This window comes from Nomascus leucogenys, chromosome 18, assembly GCF_006542625.1.
Source record: "Nomascus leucogenys isolate Asia chromosome 18, Asia_NLE_v1, whole genome shotgun sequence".
NCBI lineage: Eukaryota > Metazoa > Chordata > Mammalia > Primates > Hylobatidae > Nomascus > Nomascus leucogenys.
The window spans coordinates 41,528,965-41,551,398 of NC_044398.1; positions in this window are offsets into that span (position 1 = coordinate 41,528,965).

Here is a 22,434-nt window from a genome sequence, read left to right on the forward strand (position 1 = left end):
ATCAGCCGAAGACCTGAGAAGAACAAAAAGCTTTTCCAAGCAAGAAGGGATTCTCCAGCTGATGGCCTAACAGGCTGAGAGAGGATGCCATGTCAATTTATTAAACATTAGTGAACTTTTATTTCTTTCTTTAAAAAAAAAGGCACAGTTTTATTTTCCTTGGTGGAGAATCTCGTGTACTCTCCCTTGGAGATGACTTCACTAGAACAGGGGTCCAAGGAACCTTTTCCATTAGCTTTTATCTAAAAATCTGCAGAGTAAATAATTTTAGAGGACCCATCACTAGCCGGCCCTAAAACTGTACTTGATTTGAAGAGTACACGGCCTGTAGGTCAAGGTACTGATGAAGGCTTGAGAGATATAAGACAGTAAAGCATGAAGGTAAGGAACAATCTACCATAAGAGTTTGGGTATTTAGAGTTCCACTGTTACCAGAGGTCATGGGGAAAAGTCTATAAAGCCTTCAAGCTTGGGTTGCAGTGATTTTATGTTGTGGTTTGACATTCATGCCATAATTTATAAACATTCACACAAGATACTTGTGTGACAGTTATGACTAGCGAAAATACCATAAAAAGTAGCCTAATGCATTTCTATATTTAGAATATCCAAGCCCTGCAGACTTCTCTATGCCTAAAAAAATCCCTAAATAATAGCATATCTTTTAAAAGCCAAGAAACCCCAGGGAATCTCTCAACTGAACAAACAAAGCCAGAGGAGGGGAGGGTGGGGTGGGGAAATGGGCATTGGTGGTAGAAAAAAACGATAATGAAACTATCAGGAAAATTCAAAGTAGAAATGAAAATTCACTCTTCAAGGTAACTGAGGGCAGAGTTTTGGTCTTTGAGAGATGATAAAGATTTTTTTCTTCCTCTTCCTTCTTGCTAAGCACAACTATAAACTCTGGACATGGCCCAAGAGACAAGCTGATGAAGACTCTGAAAGATAGTGGATAGAAGGCCCTGAGCTGGTGTGGGCCTAGACCTGGAGGCAGCACTGCACAGGGCGCCCTGCAACCCTCACTGAGCACCAGAAGGCCACCCAGATGCCATGTTCCCAGATGCACACACAGAAGGATCTTTCTTGGATCCAATGGATGTCCCTCCAGCACAGTGGTCCCCAACCTTCTTTGCACCAGGGACCAGTTTCACAGAAGACAATTTTTCCATGGACTGTGGAGGTGGGGAATGGTTTTGGGATGAAACTGTTCTACTTCAGATCATCAGGCATTAGATTTTCATAAGGAGCCTACAACTTAGATCCCTCACATGCACAGTTCACAATAGAGTTTGATCTCCTGAGAATCTGATACTGTTACTGATCTGACAGGAGGCAGAGGTCAGGTGGTAATGCTCACTTGCCCACCGCTCACCTCCTGCTGTGCAGTCTCATTCTTAATAGGCCATGGAGGACCAGTACTGGTCCATGGCCTGGGGATTGGGGATCCCTGCTCTAGTGGACAGCTGAATCTGTGCCCACCCTTTGAGTAACCAAAGTGTAGGTGCCAGTCCTGTGAGCAAAGATACCTTCAGAATTTTTTAGCCCCAGCCATTCAAGTCTCCCTAGCTGAGGCCCTGTCTGCTGTGCCTATTCTGAATTCCTGATCAGCATCTCCTGAGAACGCTAAAAATGCTGTCTATTTTATGCCACTAAGCTATGATGGGTTTGTTATACAGTAATAGATAATCAAAATCCTTCACAGTGCTATGAGGCAGGTACTACTATTATCCGTAACTTATGCATAAGGAAATCAAGGCTTTTAATGGTTGACTACATGCAGAAATAATAATGACCAAAGATATTTTTTGAGCCTTTCTATGTGTCAAGGACATTATGTAGATGATCTCATTTAAGTAGCATGAAGCTCTGTGAAGTAAGCAATTTAAAAAAAATGTTTAATTTGTGTGGGTGCATAGTAGGTTTATATATTTATGGGGTATAGGAGAGGTGGTCACTCACCTCCTGCTGTTTGGCCTGGGAATTGGGGACCCCTGCTCTAGCAATATCAGGTAAATATGATGCTGATGATGAGGAAGATTGACCTGGATCCATGAATAAATTAGCAGCCAGGGGAGGCCCTCTCCTTTCCTGTCAGGCCAGAGGCTCCCTTCACCAGAGACCCTGAGGCTGCTGGAGGGCAAAGCTGGTGAGGGAGTCCTGGCTACACCAGGCAGCTTGCTTAACAGGCCCCTTTATCCCTGTAGGAGGAGACCCCTTCCCCACCCAGAGACACGGACTTGACAGATTGCACTGGAGAAAGGTACCCAGGCACAGCAGATGTCTGGTTCAGAAAACCTTCTTATCTCTGAGAACCTGAGAGTGTCAGCCTCCTGCAACCGGAGACAGCAAGGGACCCCGGAATAGTAAGCTGCCTGGCCCAGGAAGCCTCTCTGTTCTGCAGGCCTGAGACTATCTTCTCCCTGCCAGAAATAGCTGTGAAAGCAACAACAGAGGGATCCTACCACACTCTGCCTGCCAAGAGACCCCCAGGGACTGGCCTGGGGAAACTCCTCCCACCTTCTCAGGTAGTATCTACAGGGAACAGCAAGATCCTGGGGGGGCTCCAGATAACCAAGCAGACCAAAATAGCACTCATAGGCTCTGAAAACTAAACTTCCACTGGAACTGCAGCTAATGAAAATAGGCTAGAACCTAGGTGTTAATCTAAACAAGGTGACTGCCTGCTAAAAAAAAAAATATTTAAATAGGACCCAGAGTCTCCTGACATAACAGATACAATTCCAGAATACAATAAAAATATCACCCATAATACCAAAAGCCAAGAAAATGACAACTTGAATGAGAAAAGAAAAGACATCTGATACCAAGATGAACCAGATGTTGGAATTCTCTGACAAAAATTTTAAAGCAGTGAACATAAGAATGCTTCAATAATCAATGACGAATTCTCTTGAAACAAATGAAACAGTATGAAATTTCAACAAAAATAGATATTATTAAGAACCAAATGGAAATCATATAATTAAAAAGTATAATAAAACATGTAGAACTTGGTGCTGAATAGGCTCGATAGTAGAGTGGAGATGACAGAGTACAGAATCAATGAATTTGAGGACAGGACAATAGAATTTACCCAATATGAATAAGAGAGAAATACTAGGCTTATAGAGAATGAACAGAGCCTCAGGGACCTGTGGGACAATAATAAAAGATCCAGCATTTGTATAATTGGAGTGCAAGAAGGAAAGACAGTGGGCTGAAAGGCTACTTGGAGAAATAATGGCCGAAAACTTGCCAACTTTGGTGAAAGATATAATGTTACAAGTCCAAGAAGCTGTGCAAACCTGAAACAGGGTAAACATCATAATTAAACTTTGAAAAACGAAACATAAAGAAAAATCTCTTGAAAGTAACCAAGGAAAAGCAACACATTACATATAGGGAAACACCAATTCAAATGACAGAATTCAGAAGGAAGTGCCCAATATTTTCCAAGTTCTTAAAGAAAAGAAATGTCAACCATAATAAATTCTATATTAGCAAAACTATTCTTCAGGAATAAAAAGGAAATAAAAACACTCTTAGATGAAGAAAAACTAAAAGAAACTTATTAGCAGATCTACCTATAAAGACTAGCTAAAAGTTCCTCAAACAGAAAGAAATTGATAAAAGAAGTAATCTTGGAGCCTCAGGAAGGAAGACAAAATAGCAGAAAGGGCAGAAATGTGCATACATAAAATAGACTATCTTTTTCATGTGAGAATTATAAATGATATTTGATAATTAAAGCGAAAAGTATAAGTCAACATCTGCTACCCAAAATACAGTGGGAGAATAAAGGGAACTAAATGGAAGTGAGGATTCCACATGTTATTCAAAGTGGTAAGATGATAATATCAGTATATATAACAGTTATAAGTCACATACATATCTTGTAATTCCCAGAGAAATCACTGCAAAAATTATAGCAAAGACACACTGGAAATCACAGTAAATAACTCAAGATGGAACCCTAAAAAATGTTCAACTAACCCACAGAAGGCAAGAAAAAGGAAACAAGTACCTGAGGAAACAAATAGAAAACAGAAATAAAATGGCACACTTAAATATTAAATATTAATAACATCTTAAATATAAATGGTCTAAATTCATAATCAAAAGACAGAGTTTGCCAGAGTGGAGCAAAAATGTCATTCAACTACACTACTTAATAGAAACTCACTTAAAATTCCATGACATGAGTAGGTTGAAAATAACAGGATAAAAATATATCATGGAAACATTAATTTTTTAAAAAGCAGAAGTAGCTACATTAATATCTGATATTAACATAACCACTTATAGCCTTCAGAGAAAAAAGTTACTAAAGACAAAGAGAGACATCACATAATGAGAAATGATTAATCTATCAGGAAGACCTGACAATCCTAAGTATGCATGTGTTGAACAACAAAGTCCCAAAATATATGAAACAAAAACTGACAGAACACATTCACATTTATAGTCAAGTACTTTAATATCTCCCTCTCAGCAAGACAGAAAATCAGTCAGTGTAGGGAAGAGCTGAACAACTCAATCAATTGACAGGACCCAACTGACACACACAGAACACTCCATCCAACAGTAGCAGCACACACAAGTTTTCAAGGGCCTATGAAATAGTTACCAAGGTATATCATATCCTGACCCACAAAACAAACCTCAACAAATTTAAAAGAAAGAAAATCAGAGAGTGTGTTGTCTGATGATAATGAAATCAAATTAGAAATAAATATCAGAAAGACAATAGGAAAATCTCTAAACATAGAAATTAAATAACACATTCCTAAATAATCACATAGGTTAAAGAAGAAGTCTCAAAGAGAATAAAAATACACATCGCCCAATAAAAATGAAAACACAACATAGTAAACTATGTGGGATACAGCCAAAGCATTGCTGAGAGTGAAGTTTATAGCACTAAAATGTTCATATTAGAAATGAAGAAAATCTCATACCTAAGTTCCCATCTCAAGAAAATAAAGAAGAAAAAAAATCAGTCCAAAGCAAGTAAAAAGAAAGAAATAATAAAAATCAAAGCAGAACTCAATGAAATTTAAATTTAAAAATAGAGAATATCAATGAAACAAAAAGGTGGTTCTTTAAAGAAATTAATAAAGTAAATAGACCCCCAGCAGTATTGACAAAAATAAAAAGAAAGAAGACACAAATCACTAATATCAGGAAAAAACTGGGAGTATTTCTATATCCTTCAATAACTGGAAAGACAGTAAAGTAATACTACAAATAATTTTACACTTATAAATATGATAACTTTCAAGAAATAAATTCTTCAAAAACCACTAACTACCAAAACATGTAAAAACTTTTTAGGATCCTTTTTATAATTCTACACCTTGACCAAGTTGGATATGCCCAAGAATGTTTAACATTAAAAAAATCAACCAACGTAATTCATCATATCAATAAGTTAAAGAAGAAAAGTTATATGACCACATCAAATGATGGAGATAATAATAATATGTGCCTCATTAGATAATTTTGAAAATCAAATAAGATTATGAATGTGCCTAGCACACAGTAAGGGCCTAATAAATATATGTTAGGTATTTTTATTTACCCTCTAGTACAACTCCCATATGGGCCTGATTGTGTTCTCCAGTGAGAGGGAGGCTTGAGTAAGAAGATACATCAAAGAGATGTGTTCACACAGAAATCTCTGAGAGGGGAAAAGTAAAGCCACCACGAAACTCCCAACTCTCACCCGTTTCTTGGGGCATCCAGAGGGCATACAGTCCAGTTTGCCCCTCTGGCCCATCTGCAGCATATCAGTAAGATGCACAGTGATAGTATCCAGCATGAAAAAAAAATGAGAGCTTCACCATAGCAGAGGCAGTTCAGGAAGATTCAGAAGCAATAAAAACAGTAATCTTGGCAGAGTCATTTAACACCATCCATCTTCTTAGGAACAAAATTTGTATTGATAGTTGTAAGGAAGGTTTGGGGGCCTTGGAGAAAGACCTCACCAGAGAAAGCTGCAACAGTTCAAAAGAGTAAAAATACCAAGCACTGTGTTGGCACCCAAGGGATGTGCCAAAGCCACATTTCAGACACCCACAGAGATGTTTAGAAATGGGCTCAGGGGATTTGCAGCTGGAGGTAGGAACCAGACACAAAGAGAAATGATTTGTTTTTATAAATGCAGACCCAATTTTACACCAGGCTGAACTGGCCTGAAGAACTGCAGGTGACACTTGGATTTAGTAATGCAGAACTGTGTAGAAAAAGCAAACTGTTTTTCTCTGCTTTCACACAACAACAAGCAACACAGAAGACTTCTGTGGCCAATGTCAGGGGCTTTCTCTCCACCAACAAGCAAGCAATCAGTTCTGCTGTGGATACCCGCTTGGACCTATTCAATTCAGTTCTGACACTTGACATATCTACCAACATCTACTGGAGATAGTGTCAGATCCCACAGATTGAAGGTTTAGTCCCACAAGACTACCCCCACTGCAGCTGCCAGTCAGAAGTCTGGGCCTCTGGAACTTTTGATGGAACCAGTTCAAGTTGAGTTTCCTAGGACTCCCTCTTCAGGTTCAATTAATTTGCTAGACCAACTCACAAAACACAGTGAAACTCATTTAACAATTTATTATAAAAGATATTTTAAAGGATTTGAATAAGTACCCAGATGAAGGGATACACAAGGCAAAGCCTGGAAGGGTCCTGAGCACAGGAGATTTCATTTCTCTGAAGTTGGGGTGCACCAGCCTCCTGGCACGTGGATGAAATTCTTATTCATTCACCCTCCTGCAAGCCCCTCAAGTTCAGCTGTCCAGAAACTCCTCAGACCCCATCCTCTTGAGCCTCTTATGGAGAATTGATTGGATAGGCACGACTGAAGCATGGACAACCTTGTAAAACTGTGATTGGACAAAAAGGGCATGCTCTACTACTAATAGACTGGGCACAGAAACCCAGCAAGGCCTGCCTGCCCAGATTCTCCTTGGCCTTTCTGTGCAGCATTTCTTCTTCCTGGATATGGGGTAGGATCTCTTCTGAAATGGGGATCCTATGGCCTGCAATCAGACAAGGTAGGTCATAGAATTTCTTTATGGCCAGTTCCAAGACAGAAAGGTGGGGAAAGATTGGAGTCCTGCTGTGGGAAGAAAAGGGAGCAGGAGAAAGGAGGGCAGGAGAAGGTCAGAGAGAGAGATTCTGTTTTCTGAGGCTGCTTCTGAGGCCTGAAGTGCCCCAACAATATAACAAAAGACTGTCTTTGGCCTTTATCACTCTGAAGCTGTTCCAAAGCTGCTTCAGGAAACAAGGACAAAAGGCCAAATGCTTTAACAAGAGATAGAGAGATACACTTATTGTTCTAGTCACTTGGGAAAAAACAAGGGCTATGTGAGTTATGAACCAGATATTGTGGAAGAATATATATGTCTAAATAATCACAGGAACTAACCTGTTTCTTTTCCACTTTTCTGGTCACTTCTGTTTCTGTGAGCTTCTCTTCTTAAAGGCCTTCTTCATTACCCTTTTCTTCATATGCACTTTCCACCAGGGCAATTGAATCGCCTTCTTAATTTCATTGTGAGACTTTCCGTTGCTATCAAAATCAACTGATTTTTGTATTCCAGTCTCAAATCCTGTAACTGCTGAATTTGTCTATCAATTCTAATAGTTTTTGTGTGGACTTCTTCGTATGTTATGTTTACAAGATCATGCCATCTGCAAATGTAGATATTTTCACTTCCTCCTTTCCAATCGGGATGTATTTTATTTCATTTTTCCTAATTGCCATGGCTGGAACCTCCAGTACAATGTTATAGAAGTGAGAAAAAATATCTTAGTCCTACTTCTGATCTTAGAGAAAATTGTCTAGTCTTTCACCATTAAGTGCGATTTTAGCTGTGGGTTTTGCCTCGACACCCTGTATCAGAAGGAGGAACTACCCTTCTATTCCCAATTTGTTGTTGTTGTTTTATAATGAAAAGGGCTTTAATTTTGTCAAATGCTTTTTCTTTGTCTATTGACATAAATTATTTGGTTTTGTCCTTTGTTCAAGTAATATGCATTACATTGATATGATATTTATTTTTTATGTTAAACATATGAAATAGACCTTGCATTTTATGGATAAGTCTCACTTGATTATGGTGTACAATTCCTTTTATATGTTGCTGGATTTGGTTAGCCAGCATTTTGTTAAGGATTGTTGTGCCTATATTCATAGGATATATTGGTCTATAGTTTTCTTTTCTTTTGATATCTCTGTCTGATTCTGGTATCAAGGTAATATTGGCCTCATATAATGAATTGGAAAGCCTATGCTCCTCTTAGATATTTTGGAAGAGTTTATGAAGGATTGTTATTAATTCTTCTTTAGATATTTCATAAAAACTCCCCAGTGAAGACTTTTCTTGGGGGAAAACTGATTAATTACTAATTCCTTCTCTTTACATGTTAAAGAACTATTCAGATACTCTATTTCTTCTTGAGTTATTTTCAGTAGTGTGTATCTTGCTAGGATTTATTATTTTATCGATTATCTACTTTGTTGGCATAGAATTGTCACAGTTTAATATTTATAATATATATATTTTTTATTTCTGTAATGCTGACAGTGATATTCTCTCTTTCATTTCTGATATTAGTAATTTAAGTCTTTTATCTTTTGGTCAATATAACTGAGGTTTTCTCAATTGAATAGATTTTTTTCAGAGAATCAACTTGATTTCATTGATTTTTCTCTAATGATTTTCTATTCTCTTATTTATTTTCATTCAAACATTTATTATTTTCTTTCTTCTTCTGCTTTTTGGATTCAGTTTATTCTTCTAGTTTTTTAAGATGGAAGTTCAGGTTATTGATTTGAGATTTCTAAGGTTTGCTCCAGCTTCATTGCTTCAGTTTTGGTGTATTGTGTTTTTATTTTCATTTATCTCAACACATTTTCTAATTTCCCTTGATTCCTTCTTTGATTCATTAGTTATTTAGAAGGGTGGCATGTAATTACTACATTATTGTGAATTTGCAAAATTTCCTTCTGTTATTGATTTCTAATTTTATTTCATTGTGATTGTATAATGTCATCCTTTAGCAATTACTCAGGCTTTTTATGGCCTAACATATGGTCTATCTTGGAGAATGTTCCATGTGCTTTTGAGAAGAATGTATATTCTGCTGTTCTTGGGTGGAGTAGTATGTAGATGTCTGTTACATCTAGTTGGTTTACAGTGTCATTGAGGTCTTCTGTTTCTTTGTTGATCCATTTGTTGTACCCATTATTGAAAGTGGGGTGTCAATTTTTCTAACTATTATAGTTGATTTATCTATTTCTCCCTTCAGTCCTTTTAATTTTTGCTTCATGTATTTGGGGATTCTATTGTTAGGTGAATGTATGTTTATAATTTTTATATGTTTTTGATGGATTGACACTTTTATGATTATAAAATGTCCTTCTTTGTCTTTAGCAACACTTTTTGTCGTAAAGCTTATTTTGTCTGTTACCAGTGTAGCCACTTTAGCACTCTTTTGCTTATTGTTTGCATAGCATTACATTTCCCATACTTTGATTTTGAATCTTCTTGTTTTTGAACCTAAAGCACGTCTCTTCTAAATGGCGTATAGTTGGCTTATGTGTTTTTTTTAAATCTATTTTATCAATCTCTGTTTTTAATTGATATGTTCAAACCATTTATGTTTACATAATTACTGATGACTTAGGATTTTACTACTTGTGTTTTATGTCTTTTTTTTTGTTTCTCTATTCCTCTATTATTACCTTCTTTTATGTTAAATAAACATTTCTCTCTGATGTCATTTTAAGTCTCTTGTATTTTATTTTACTATATTTCATTGAGTTATTTTCTCAAAATAGGTCAGATTAAAATTAATATGCTAACTTAAAACAATGCAGTTCGAGTTTGGGAAGATGAAATAGTTCTGGAGGTGGGCGGTGGTAATAGTTGCACAATAATGCAAATATACTTAATGCCACAGAACTTAACTAATTTTAACTAATGTGATATGGCAACTCTGCAAATCAGATCGCACCCCCTCCTTTTGAGTTCGTTGTTGCCTTTTGCTATTGTTGATGTTGTTTGCCTGTTTAGCGATTTTTCTGTAAAGTATGTATTCCATGTGTGGAGACTGAAATCTCTACTCAGTTTACATAGTGGTAAACTGAAACTAAATATTGGATGTAGATTTCCTTAAATGCCTTGAATCAATTAAATCTCCCACCTTTTGCCAAAGTATGCTGAGGAATGCCTTCAAAGTTCCAGCGGTTACTGACTTTCCCTTAGCCTTCATTTTGTGATCACACAGCACCACAAGGTCAGCCAGAGGTAAGAGCTTAGGTTCCTTTCTGGTCTTTCCTGAGCATGCAGATAGCCATGTCCAGGTGCATGACCTTCTAGACTTCCAGAAATACGTCAGAGCTCTTCAAAACTACTTATGGACATCCCATTTGCCAGATTTTCTTTAATTTTTTTTTAAAAACGTGTTTCCCTTATTATATTAAAAACATGTGTTTACCTTATCATTTTTACTTCGGGCAGCTTGAGTGTTAATTGCAATTAATTTATTTTTTCAATAATGCCCTGGAGATAGGATTCTATTCACAGGGCAAGCCCTGAGTCAGGTCAAATGAAGACAAGCTCTGCTATTGGGCCTCTCAGGCAGCTGAGAGTGGGGCTTTTGGGGAAGCTCCAAAGCCATTCTGTCCCCTCCACGTCTGCTAAGCTCCTGATTTTCCACACCCACCATGCTCCCGAGTCTTATGGTTTTCAAAGAAACCATGGACCTGAATGTAGAAGGATGGGAATAGCACAAATTAAAACACCACGAAGCTTGTTCTTTTTCTGAGATTCAGACATTCTTTTCCTTGAGTAAATGCTCCTTGGATAGTTTTAGGCTTTTGGTTAATTTCCAAAGTTCTGAAAAAGTTAATTGTGATATAGTTTGTCAATATTCTAGTTGCTTTTAGGATGATCATATTTTAGGAGAGTCTTGTTCCACCATTCTGGACACACTTCCTATGAGAGATATTAATAAAATTATCAATCCTTCAGGAAAATATCACAATCATTAATGTTTATGTACTTAAAATAAGTTTCAAAAATACATGAAGCAAAACTGAATTAAAAGGTTTTTAGACAAATTCATAATCATAGTTAAGGTTTTTAAAACTGTACTCTTAGTAATTGAGAGAAACTAAAAGACAAAATATCATTAAGGATGTTTTGAACAACTTGAAAAACACAATGAATACACTCAATTTAGTGTACTTTCATGGGATAATACATCGAACAATTGCACCACACATATTCTTTTAAAGCACAGATGGAACACTCATCAAAAGAGACCATTTGTTAGGCCATAATGATCAAGAAATTTATAAGAATTGAAATAATAAAATTATGTGACCATAATAGGATTCAACCAGATTTTTAAAAATTTTGGAAAACCTTCAAATACTTGATAAACAGCACACTTCTAAATAGCTCATGAATTTAAAAAGAAATAAGGGAAATTAGAAAATGCTTTAACTTTTATTACGAGGGAAATAAAATAAATCAAGACTTGTGGGATGTAACAAAAGCAATGCCTAGAGAGAAATTTATAGCTTTCACTGACTATGCTGGAAAGAAAGAAATACAAAATCAATGATCTAAACTTCTACTTTAACCAGGTAGAAAAAGGAGAAGAGCAAAGTAAAGCCCATGTGGTGGAAGGAATAAAATAACAAAAAGCAGAAATCAATGAAGTAGAAAATAGGCAGACAATAGAGAAACTTAAAGCCAACATTTGCCCTTTGACAAAATTAATAAAACTGATAAATTCCTGGTAAGATTTGAAAAAAAGAAAAGAAAACACAAAATACCATTATCAGAAATAATAAAGAGCCTATCAGTATAAATCTGAAAACATCAAAAAGACAATAAGAGGACTTACTGAATAATATTAAACAATTAAATTTGACAACTTGATAAAATGGAGAAATTCTGTAAAAAAAAATAAAAAGTTGCCAACACTGACAAGAGACAAAGTAAGAAATCTGAATACTTACATATATAAAAGGAATTGAATTCATCATCAAAAAATTTCCTACAAAGAAATCTCTAAATCTTCTTCCACTGAGTGAGGACACAGCAAGAAGTTGGTCATCTACAACCCAGAAGACACACCTCATCAGAACCCAATCAGGCTGGCACATGGTCATGGACTTTCAGCTTCCAGAACTGTAAGAATTACATTTCCATGGCTTATAAACTACCCAGTCAATGGCGCTTTGTTAAAGGAGCCCAAGCAGACAATGACAGGCATGTGGGTTTCCACTGTCCCCCAGCTGCAGACCACTCTATGGACATTCTTGTACATGTTTTGTGCACATGTGTGTTTCTCTAGAGCAGCCTCTCAATTTTTTTTTCTATTTCAACCCTTAGTAACAAATGCATTTTACTTTGCTATCACCCCCACAAGATGTCTGAGCCTAGATAGAGTCACTGATAAGTTCTATCAGATGTTTAAGAAAAAAATACCAATGTTACACCATGTTCAGAAAAGCAATGAAAGAACACTTCCCAATTGCTGAGGCCAGTGTAACTCTGAAACCAAAACCAAACAAAGGCATTACAAGAAAAGGAAACTACAATGTTCCTTAAGAGCATAGACGCTAAATTCTTAGCAAAATTGAAGAAAATGAATCCAACAAGACATAAAAATATGAACATTGTGATCAAGCAGGGTTTTTCCCAGGATTGTGTGTTGGTTTAACATTTAAAAATCATTCAGTATAATTTATCGCATTAACAGAATAAAAAAAAATAACTATCCTAACAGACGCAGTAAAAGCACTTGCCAAAATTTAACATTTACTTCTGATTCAGAAAATGGACTCTCAGCAAACTAGAAATACAAGGGAATTTCATTGATATGAAAGGTGGCTAACATGATAATGGTGAAATATGTCTGGTCTCACCAGTTCTATTCAACATTGCTCAAAAGGTTCTATCCAGTGTAATGAGGTAATTTAAAAAATACTTAGCAAAAAGAATGGAAAAGGAAGGAAACTAAAACAATGCATTATTATTCATAGTAGGAAGTAAATGTATATTATTTTAAAACTACATAGTCAGGTTCAGCCTTTATGGAGGATAATTTGGAAACATCTATAAAAAATTTAAATAGCACATGTTATTTGATTTAGAAATTCCATTTCTAAGAATTCTTCCTAAAGATATACTTGGCACATATGTGGGATAATGTATGTACAAAAATGTCAACGTGATCCCTCTCTCTCTGTCTCTCTCTATTTCAAATCTAGTAGACATTTGGAAACAACCTAAATATTCATCACCATGGGACTGGCTATATGAGATATTCTGCAGCTGTATAAAGAATAATAATAGGCACCAATATGTTCTGATATGGAACTATCTGTAAGATATTTTTGAAAGTTAAAAAAAGCCAGTTGCAAAACAGTGAACAGATCTGGCTCACTCTTCTTTGAACTATGCAAATCTAGTTCAATTTCACTAAGGGTGGTCGAAGGGCTGCCCGCATCAGGACCCTCTGGGGTCCTTGTTAGAAACATCGATTCCCTCCCCCTCCCCCATCCCCCATATTGTAATGCATACCAAATATTCGAGAGCCAATGAATGAATGAATGCCGATTTGCTATCAATCCCATGTTATTCCTCCTCCCACGTTGATCTGAAATGCCTCATTGTTCACAGACAACCAGGAACTACACTTTCTGTGCTTCATAGCTAATGACAATCACTACTGTGCAAGGCAGTGTGAGCCATTGGCCAAAGGGCGAGATACAAATTCCTCTGTCTTATTTCTGGCTCTTACTGTGACCGGGGAATGTGTGTCCTCCATGACATTTCTTTTTCTGTGCTTTGATTTGTGCATCTGCTCAATAGGGAAAATGATATTGCAGGAATACAGTATGGAGCACGGAGCCCAGTGAGAAATTTTCTTAGAACCCTGGGTTCAAAGTAATGGGCTAAGAACTTTCTAAGGTATTCTCATGATTGTTTCTCATGATTAAAGAAACAAATTGCCATTGATCACTTTGTAGTACTGATTAATGCTCAATTTTAATTTGATTTTGCTTCATTTGTTGCCTGGGGTTTTGTTGTTTTATTTCTTTTATTGTTTTATTCTTTCGCAATGGTTCCCTTTGCACTGAAAACTTACCACATATTCATCCAAATTAAACTAACCTCTTGACACATTACTAGGTACTAATTTTAGGTGAGATGCTGTGCTTGGTTCTATGGGGATGCCAAGGTAAATAAGGAAGATAGAGGCTCAGTTTACAAAAATCTTCTAACGGGGGAGAAGGTGACTGCCTAAATAAATGCAGTGTCTGACAGCTGTAAGAGCCGAGCGAGGCACAGGCAGACTCACCTGCTGAAGTGAAGCGAAGGGCGCCAGCTCTACTGAATGGGGAGGGCAGAGGACGAGCAGAGGATGAGAGATCAGCTTTGTGCCCAGAGGAGGCTTTGAAGAGCTAGGCGTGGTGGAGGCAGCAGCAGCACTGCAGAGGCACTAAGTCAGGAAGCCATGGAGCATGCGTGGGAGAGGAACTAAAGATCAGGTGAAAAAAGCAGACAGGGTTTTAGGAGGAGAGTTCTGTTGACTTATTGAAAAGTGTTTGATTAGATTTAGAACAAGTGAAACTAAGAAAAAAAAAAAAAAACTCTTACAGCAAATGCTTCCGTTGATAACACATTTGCTGCATTTTTTTCCCACACCACCGGTATCTTTAAGCCCCAAAAGTGAGAAGATACACCTCTTGGATCATTGGTATGCTGTTGGCATTCAATAAGTATTTGTGAAAAAAGTAAGCCATTGAATAAAATGAAGCAGAAACTGAGGGCCAGAGGGAGAACTGCTGCTTAGGGTAAGATGGCGACACTCAGCGAGGCTGCCGGCATTGAATTCACCTTCCCCCAACACCGGACAGAGAAGGGATGAGTGGCAGGGCCAAGTTTAAAGGGAGAAGTTTGAGCTTTGCTATATGAAATATTTGAATACAGAAGTGCAGAGGAAGGATATATCTATCTTTTTTTTTTTTTTTTAGATGGAGAGATGGAGTCTTGCTTTTTTCACTCAGGCTGGGTTGCAGTGGCATGATCTCGACTCACTGCAACCTCCGCCCCCCAGGTTCAAGCGATTCTTCTGCCTCAGCCTTCTGAGTAGCTGGGATTACAGGCACTCACCACCTATATTTTTAGTAGAGGCGAGGTTTGACCATGTTGGCCAGGCTGGTCTGGAATTCCTGACCTCAGGTGATCCACCCACTTCGGCCTCCCAAAGTGCTGGGATTATGGGCGTTAGCCACTGTACCTGGCGGAAGGGTATAGAGAGCATCCCAGAGGTCTCTGGACTGCTTCGTGATGTCACTTTAGGCGTTTGACGTCCCTAGGCAGGGGCCACAGAAACGCAGTCCTCTCTTGTTCTCTGTATCCTGGTGGAAAAGAAGTGAATGATATTATTTTGCCTGATTATAATAACGATGTCAGTAATTTCACGTAACTAGGGCTTTAGGAGTTTTTAAAGTTCTTCTGTAACATTATTTCATTGATTTTCACAATTCATTATTTGTGTGAGGCAGCAAAGGGAAGAGTTACTTTCATTTGAATTGATAATGAAGAAATTGAGGCCTAGAGGGATTTTATGGCTTTCCTAAGATTTGGCTGCCAAACGGAGGAGATGAGGTTCATCTTGGGTTTTTATTTATTCAGTAGTTAAAAGTCTAAATATCTTCTACATTGCAGGCACTTGCTGAATGCTGAATAAACCACATGTCCTAATTGAAGGCCCGCAGAGTCCATTGGGAAGGTTCTAGTTCATGCAACAGAGGATAGATCCATTGTACGGTACTTTCCAATTATAAAAGCAGAAAAATTCTGGATAAGTGAAACCAAAATAAAGTCTTTTCAGACACAACTGAACTTAGTAGAAAGAAAGAAAAATCCCCATATTCTAGAAATGAAAAGGAAACGTAAAGCTAGAAAAGGAAGCTTGTGGTCAGATGCTTTGGCCAGCAGAGGGGCAGAAACATCTGGACAGAGAGGCTCATGGCTTGGGGCTGGGGACCAAATGCCCTTGCAGGGACGGAAGGTGGGGTCGAGGACCTGCAGAAGGCTGGAGCTGTACTGAGATGTTCTATTCAGAGCTGGAACTCTGAAAGGGCCATCGTTCCACAAAGGGAAGCTCAGAACAGAAGCAATGATGAAGCCACTGTCAGTCTGGAGCATGGCGCGTGCGCACTATCAAAGCGTCAGGTGTGGGTCAGGTACAGAGGTGGTAGGGAGCACGAGCGTATATTCCCACAAGGTATAGGAATCCCTGGAAATGAGCATGAAACGGGAGTTAGGCAGGTGCCCTGCAAAAGCAAAGGCTAAGCCACTCTCTGTGGAACTTTCCACAGTCCAAGGTGCACAAAGCACCCAGAGATAAATAACTCCACTGGAACATGAACTTTAAAATAAGAATGACAAACTACACAAGGAGCTATCAGCTGTGAGAAAGACTCAGCAGGCACAACACACATGAAAATAGCACATAGGAACTAAAGATTATCTATCTGGAAGAGACTAAAAATAAGTGTGTTCTAATACTTTAAAGGGAAGAGATAAAACGACTAGAAATGCAAATGGAATAATAGAGTCTGTGTGGAAAAACAAAACAAATAAGAGAAAATCAAGCAACTTGCATTCCCAGAAAAAAAAAATTGAGTAACTGACATAAACAAAAAGATAATGTACCAACAGATGGGACTTAACTGAAGACGATTGTTTGAGTGATCAAACTGAAGAAACTGGTGATTGAAAATGCAAACCAAAGTTTCAGAAATATTGAGAAGAGAATAAGAAGCTCCTAACAGGGCAGGGTGTAGTGGCTCATGCCTGTATTCACAGCACTTTGGGAAGCTGAGGAGGGAGGACTGCTTGAGCCTAGGAGCTCGACACCAGCCTGGGTAACATAGCCAGACCCCAACTCTACAAAAAAATACAGAAATTAGACTGTGTGATGGCATATGCCTGTGGTCACAGTCACTTGGTAGGCAGAGGGAGGAGGATCACCTGAGCCTGGGGAGGCTGGGTCTGCAATGAGCTGTGATCATGCCACTGCACTGCAGCCTGCAAGAGTGAGACCTGTCTCAAAAAACAATAATAATAATAATAATAATAAGATCTTAACAGACTAACAGGAGTCCTGAAAGTAGAAAAGAGAGAGGATGCAGGAGATGCCATCTCAAAGTCATCACACTTGAGAACTTTCCAGACATGATAAAGCCTCAGTTGACATTGTATATCACGTCCCAAGAAGGATAAAGAAAAACAAATCCACACCTAGGATTTTTTAAGTTAATAGTAGTTAAGCCACAGAGCACTACAGACCAGCAGGCGTGTGACAAAGATGAGTCCTTAGAGGATTAATCGCTGATGAGGGGTGCCTGAGAGGCTCCAAGGAGGGAGAGGGCAGCCGCCAGGGGACGTCAGAAGCAGTGAAGTGGCCACTCCAGATGCACAATGGTGAGATGGGGAGACGGCTGGACAGGGTGCTAGAGCGAGATGAGCATGAGAGAAGCAGCAGTGGTAGGGAGGCGGGACTGCTCTGGGAGACTGATGTGTGCCCCTCCTGTAGGCCAAGGACAGTCACAAAAGACTTTAAGCAGAGTGGGGACAGGGTAGGATTTGCATTGTGGAGGATGCTCTGGCTGCAGTGTGGTGGGTGGACAGGACATGGGTAAGTAGGGAGGCAGGGCTGGAAGATTGTTAGCACTACCCAGGCATGAGACGGAGGCTGGGGGCAACAATGCAGGCAGGGCAAGGAGGAGGGGGCAGCCCTGGGAGAAGCTGAAAGACATGCGGGGTGTAAGGCCTACAGCAGGAGGGACAAGGGGCTGAGATGACCTCCATGGGTCCCCAGAAACAGGCCACACAAGCTTCCTAATCTTAACAAAGTGGGTTTTACAGGTCACTCTTTATTCGCTATTCACTGCTTCACTGTCTGTCTTTTAATAGCCAACACCAAACATTATTGATTCACAATTATTAACTCACTATTATGAATAATCTTGAAAAGCAATTCATGTTTAATTTGGGATCAGTGGTGAAAGAGGACATTCTTTGGTAGGTAGCGTGACATAATGGGAAGCAGAAGAATGCCTAAACTATTCATCTGCTGTATAGGGAGGTCTCTTTAGAAAGAAAGAAAACACTTCTCACAAATGTGGACAGACAGAGAGCATGTAAGTAATAGGGATTTGTGAGGGCTTTGGGGGAAGATGATGTTTATAATCACAGCAATTTCTCAGTATCATAAATGGATATAGCTGAAACCCCATAGGCTCCTTCAGGGCCTTAGACAGCCTAGACTGGCCTTGCCCATCCTCCCCAGGCCTCCTGAGTGCATGGGGGACACACGGTTTCTTATTCCAGGAATAAGAGGAGATAATAGGTGTCTACCTGTAGGCAAGGCACAGGGTCAAAGAATCGGCATTACTGAATGTCCAGAGTGTGCCAGAGACTCTCCATACAGAAATTCTATTAATAAACGAATCTCACGTCAAGTGTGACTGTATTATTACAGCTCTTTTAAAGGCAGGGAAAGGGGCACTTGGAGAAGTGTCTTGGTGGAAGCCCGGAGCTGAGAGAGGTGTGTGAAGCCAGTTCTGTGGGGAACTCTGCTGCAGCCCCACCTGAGTCCAGGGCTCCCCAGCGGGGGCCTCCCGCCAGCCTCTGCTTCTTCATGAGGGGTCTTGTGGGGACTGCGGGGGCTTGGGGCAGTGGCCAGGCTGGGCTCCCCCATGCTCTTGCTGTGTGGTCTCCAGAATTCACTTAACCTCCCGCTGCCTTGGCCCCCCATCTGTGAAATGGGGATCAAATTCCAGCGCTGCCAGTCTGTCTGCCCAGTGGAGTGGGTGATTAATGAGACCATGAGGGGATGTGTTGTGCCCTGGGGCAGACTCATTTATCATGGAGCAGAGTCCATGTTTCTTCTTCCTTCCACACCCTGCCAAAGATTAAAATAAACAAGCAAAAGGTAAAATAAGCTAAGGGGAAATTTTCCAGAATTTTATTGCATAACATTTAATAATTACAAACTAACTTAAGCTAAAATCCTTCATTTTCATTAGTAATTCCCATCACTATTTGAGAGAACTGATTTGGTTTTGGAGCTGGCATAATTCTCAAGAGTTTAAGCAGACTTAGCTTTTTATTCCCTAAGTAAAATGGATTAGGCACAAAGTGACATTTCAAATGACCACAGTTTCCAAACACCTTAAGGGCTTTGAGGTTTTGGCCTTTCTCCAGGGAGATTCTGGGGAAGAGTTTAAATAATTCCAAACCAGCTTTCAGCTCATTATGACTTCTAACATTTAGAACTGAATAAAATTTTTATGTTTTTCTCTCAAAGCTAAGAGTTAGGGACAGAGCAGGGGTATCCGTCTTTAAAAATATCATCAGCAAATACTTACATATGAGTCACTGGACTGGATACTCAGTTGCTGTTCTGTGGGGAGTGCTGTAAACGGCATCCGCTGGGGTTCAGGCCTACAGGGAGATGTGAAAATGTTTGCAGATCATCTTGCCACATGGTGGACAGAGTTGTGGTGACACCGAGGATTGCCAGGCCTCCAGGGTCAGATGCTTTAAGACAAGCACACGTACTTGGAATTCAGGAGGGACTCATGCTCCACTAAGGTTTCAGTCTGAGAACATTTTTGCCAGTTTCTGACACTCTCCTAGATGCTGCAGACCCTTTTATTCATGGGATAGATGCGAGGTGGGTGTGACTATGTGCCGGGCTATGTAACAGGGGTGGGCTGTGAAGATCAACAGACGTGAGACTTATTTAAGACTCACATGTGCACAGGTGGGAGACAGCAAGTGGGGGCTGGGGAGGGATCACTTCTAGCAAAGATCATCCTTCCCTGTCCCAGTGCTGGGCCAGAGGGAAAGCAGATGTCTTCCAAGAGGTGGTGAAAGTTGGGACTCTTATGTAAAGCTTCCTGAGTTTCAAATATTAGAGATTAACTGCAAAACCATGTTTCTTTCAATACTAGGTGCTGTGTTCAGCCAACTACAGCTAGTTAGCAACCTCCCTCTAAGTTTTCTTTCTGCCCAAAACTCTCTACTTTCATCCCCAGCAGCCAGATGTCTTGCCTGTGTGTCCTGGGTGAGAATGTTCCAAAGTGCAACAGCTCACTTGTGGTTCTTATTTGGTGACGTAGCTATCTCATTTCTTATAGAGAGCAGTTCAGTTATTATTTAAGAGCAGGAGTTCTAACCTGAACATATTGCTTAAGGGGGCTGATATCAAAATGTGTGCACTACCAGGCACATACATTAGCCAGTCAAGCATTCTCCTTCACATTGTCTTTTACTTCTTCATTGTTTCTTACACAGAAGCCTAGTATGCATTACTCAAACTCTCAGTGTATTGCCACTAAGACCTTTTACTTTAAAAAAAAAAAACAAGGGGAGTTGAGAGCTACTTTTAGAAGCTTGTTTCCTATGTATTTCTGTGCTATCATTTCTTTCTGTGAATAAAGCCCAAAAAGAAGGATGGAAACACTTGGTGTATCCCATCAGTAAGGTCATTAGTCCTGAATTAGATCCACGTCCCGTAAGTGACAGTTCCACCCACTGTGGTGATTCTGGGCTTCTGGTGGCCTTGGCTCTCCACCGCTCTGTGGCTTTGCCAGCTGCAGTATGGCTGAAGGGGACAAACATGCCTACAGACATAGGACTCAACTGACCAGTATCCATTTAAGTTACCAGTTGTCTTGGAGACTTCTCTGGGTGAAGCAGAGAAGCAAAAGATTTATCAATGTGATCAGGAAAAAAATATCTTATTCCCTCTATTGCATATATTTGGGCGTGCTGGGTAGGATGGCTGGAGAGGTCACAGCTCTCTTTCCCACAGCTCACAGGCTAACATAAACAGCAGATGCATCTGAAGGACTCCCCACACACACATTCCCCAAAGTCACTCTAAGTGAGGCACGGGAAAAAACGAAGCCATCGGCTATCCCTCCTTTGGGATTGAAAGGCCACCTAGGTCTCGTTGGAAACACAGTAGGTGTGGGTCTCTCACTTGGTCGCTGGTTGGCATCTGCGTTTGGGGTAAAGAAGCACAGTCTGCAAGGTGGCAACAGCCTGGTGTGTGCAGTTCCACTGGGGACAAGCATGAGCTGAGCTCATTCTGTTTTTCATCTTTTCTTTTTCTAATTTGAGACAAGTTCTCATTTTTTTGAGTGCAGTGACGCCATCATGACTCTCTGCAGCCTCCACCTCTGGGCTCAAGGGATCCACCCACCTCAGCCTCCCAGGTAGCTGGGACTACAGGCATGCACTACCACACCTGGCTAATTAAAAAAAAAAATTATTTGGTAGAGACAGAGATTTACTAGGTTGCTAAGGCTGGTCTCGAACTCCTAGCTTCAAGCGATCCTCCCACCTCTGCCTCCCAATGTGCTGGGATAACAGGCATGAGCCACTGTGCCTGGCTGCTTTTCTTCTTGAGTAACATCATCCTCTGCCTTGAAGAGAAATTATGGGTGTCAGAGAGAGTTCAGAAATATATCAAAGCCAGGAGAGTTATCTGTGTGGAAGCTAAACACAAGTGCACTCATGGTACAAACCACAAACCTCATATTTTAGCCTTATTTTGAATTTCTCTGTGATCCAGGGCACTCGTTATACCCAGCTGCAACTGAATATTGACAGTGACCCCTGGGGGGAGACACCAAGACCATTTACCCTGAATACATGATATGCTGTAATGAAAGTGAACGGGACTTAAACACCAGCAGAAATTGCTCATGGTCTAACAAGACAGTTTCTCCAAGAAACTGAGATTTGCTGAAATAGTTCCTGGCTAATTATTTATTCTCTGTGTTGCCCCTTTGGTTTTAGCAGCCATCAAGATTTTGTGAAAATCCAATGATACGGATATTACATTTACCTTTAGCTCTATTACAAGGAAACAGTAGCAGATTTAATCACAAACCAGAGTATTAATTGTAAGCCCTGGCTTTGTTAAAGGAATAGGCCTCCGATAGGGTAAGCTAATCATTCGTATGTTGGTCTTTACCTGGGTGAAAGAAAAAAACTGTGGGTTTCAAGGTCTTTGGAGGATGGGTGCAGTGAGAGAGTATGCAAAGATATGTGCTTATTAGGGTATTCCTGAACATGCCTTCAAGAGCAAATGCCTGGTCTTTGGAAAAATCCCTTACTCGGGGGATTAGAATATCTTGTGGTTTCAATCTCTCACATTCCACTTGCCTGTGTCCTCATTAGGGTCACGTTTCCCAGTCACCATGCAGCTAGCCCTGCTCTGATTTAATCAGCAGCAGACTTCCATCAGAAGGAAGGAAGGACCATCCCTGCCCCCTTGCAGCCTCCCATTAGTGAAATATTCATCAAG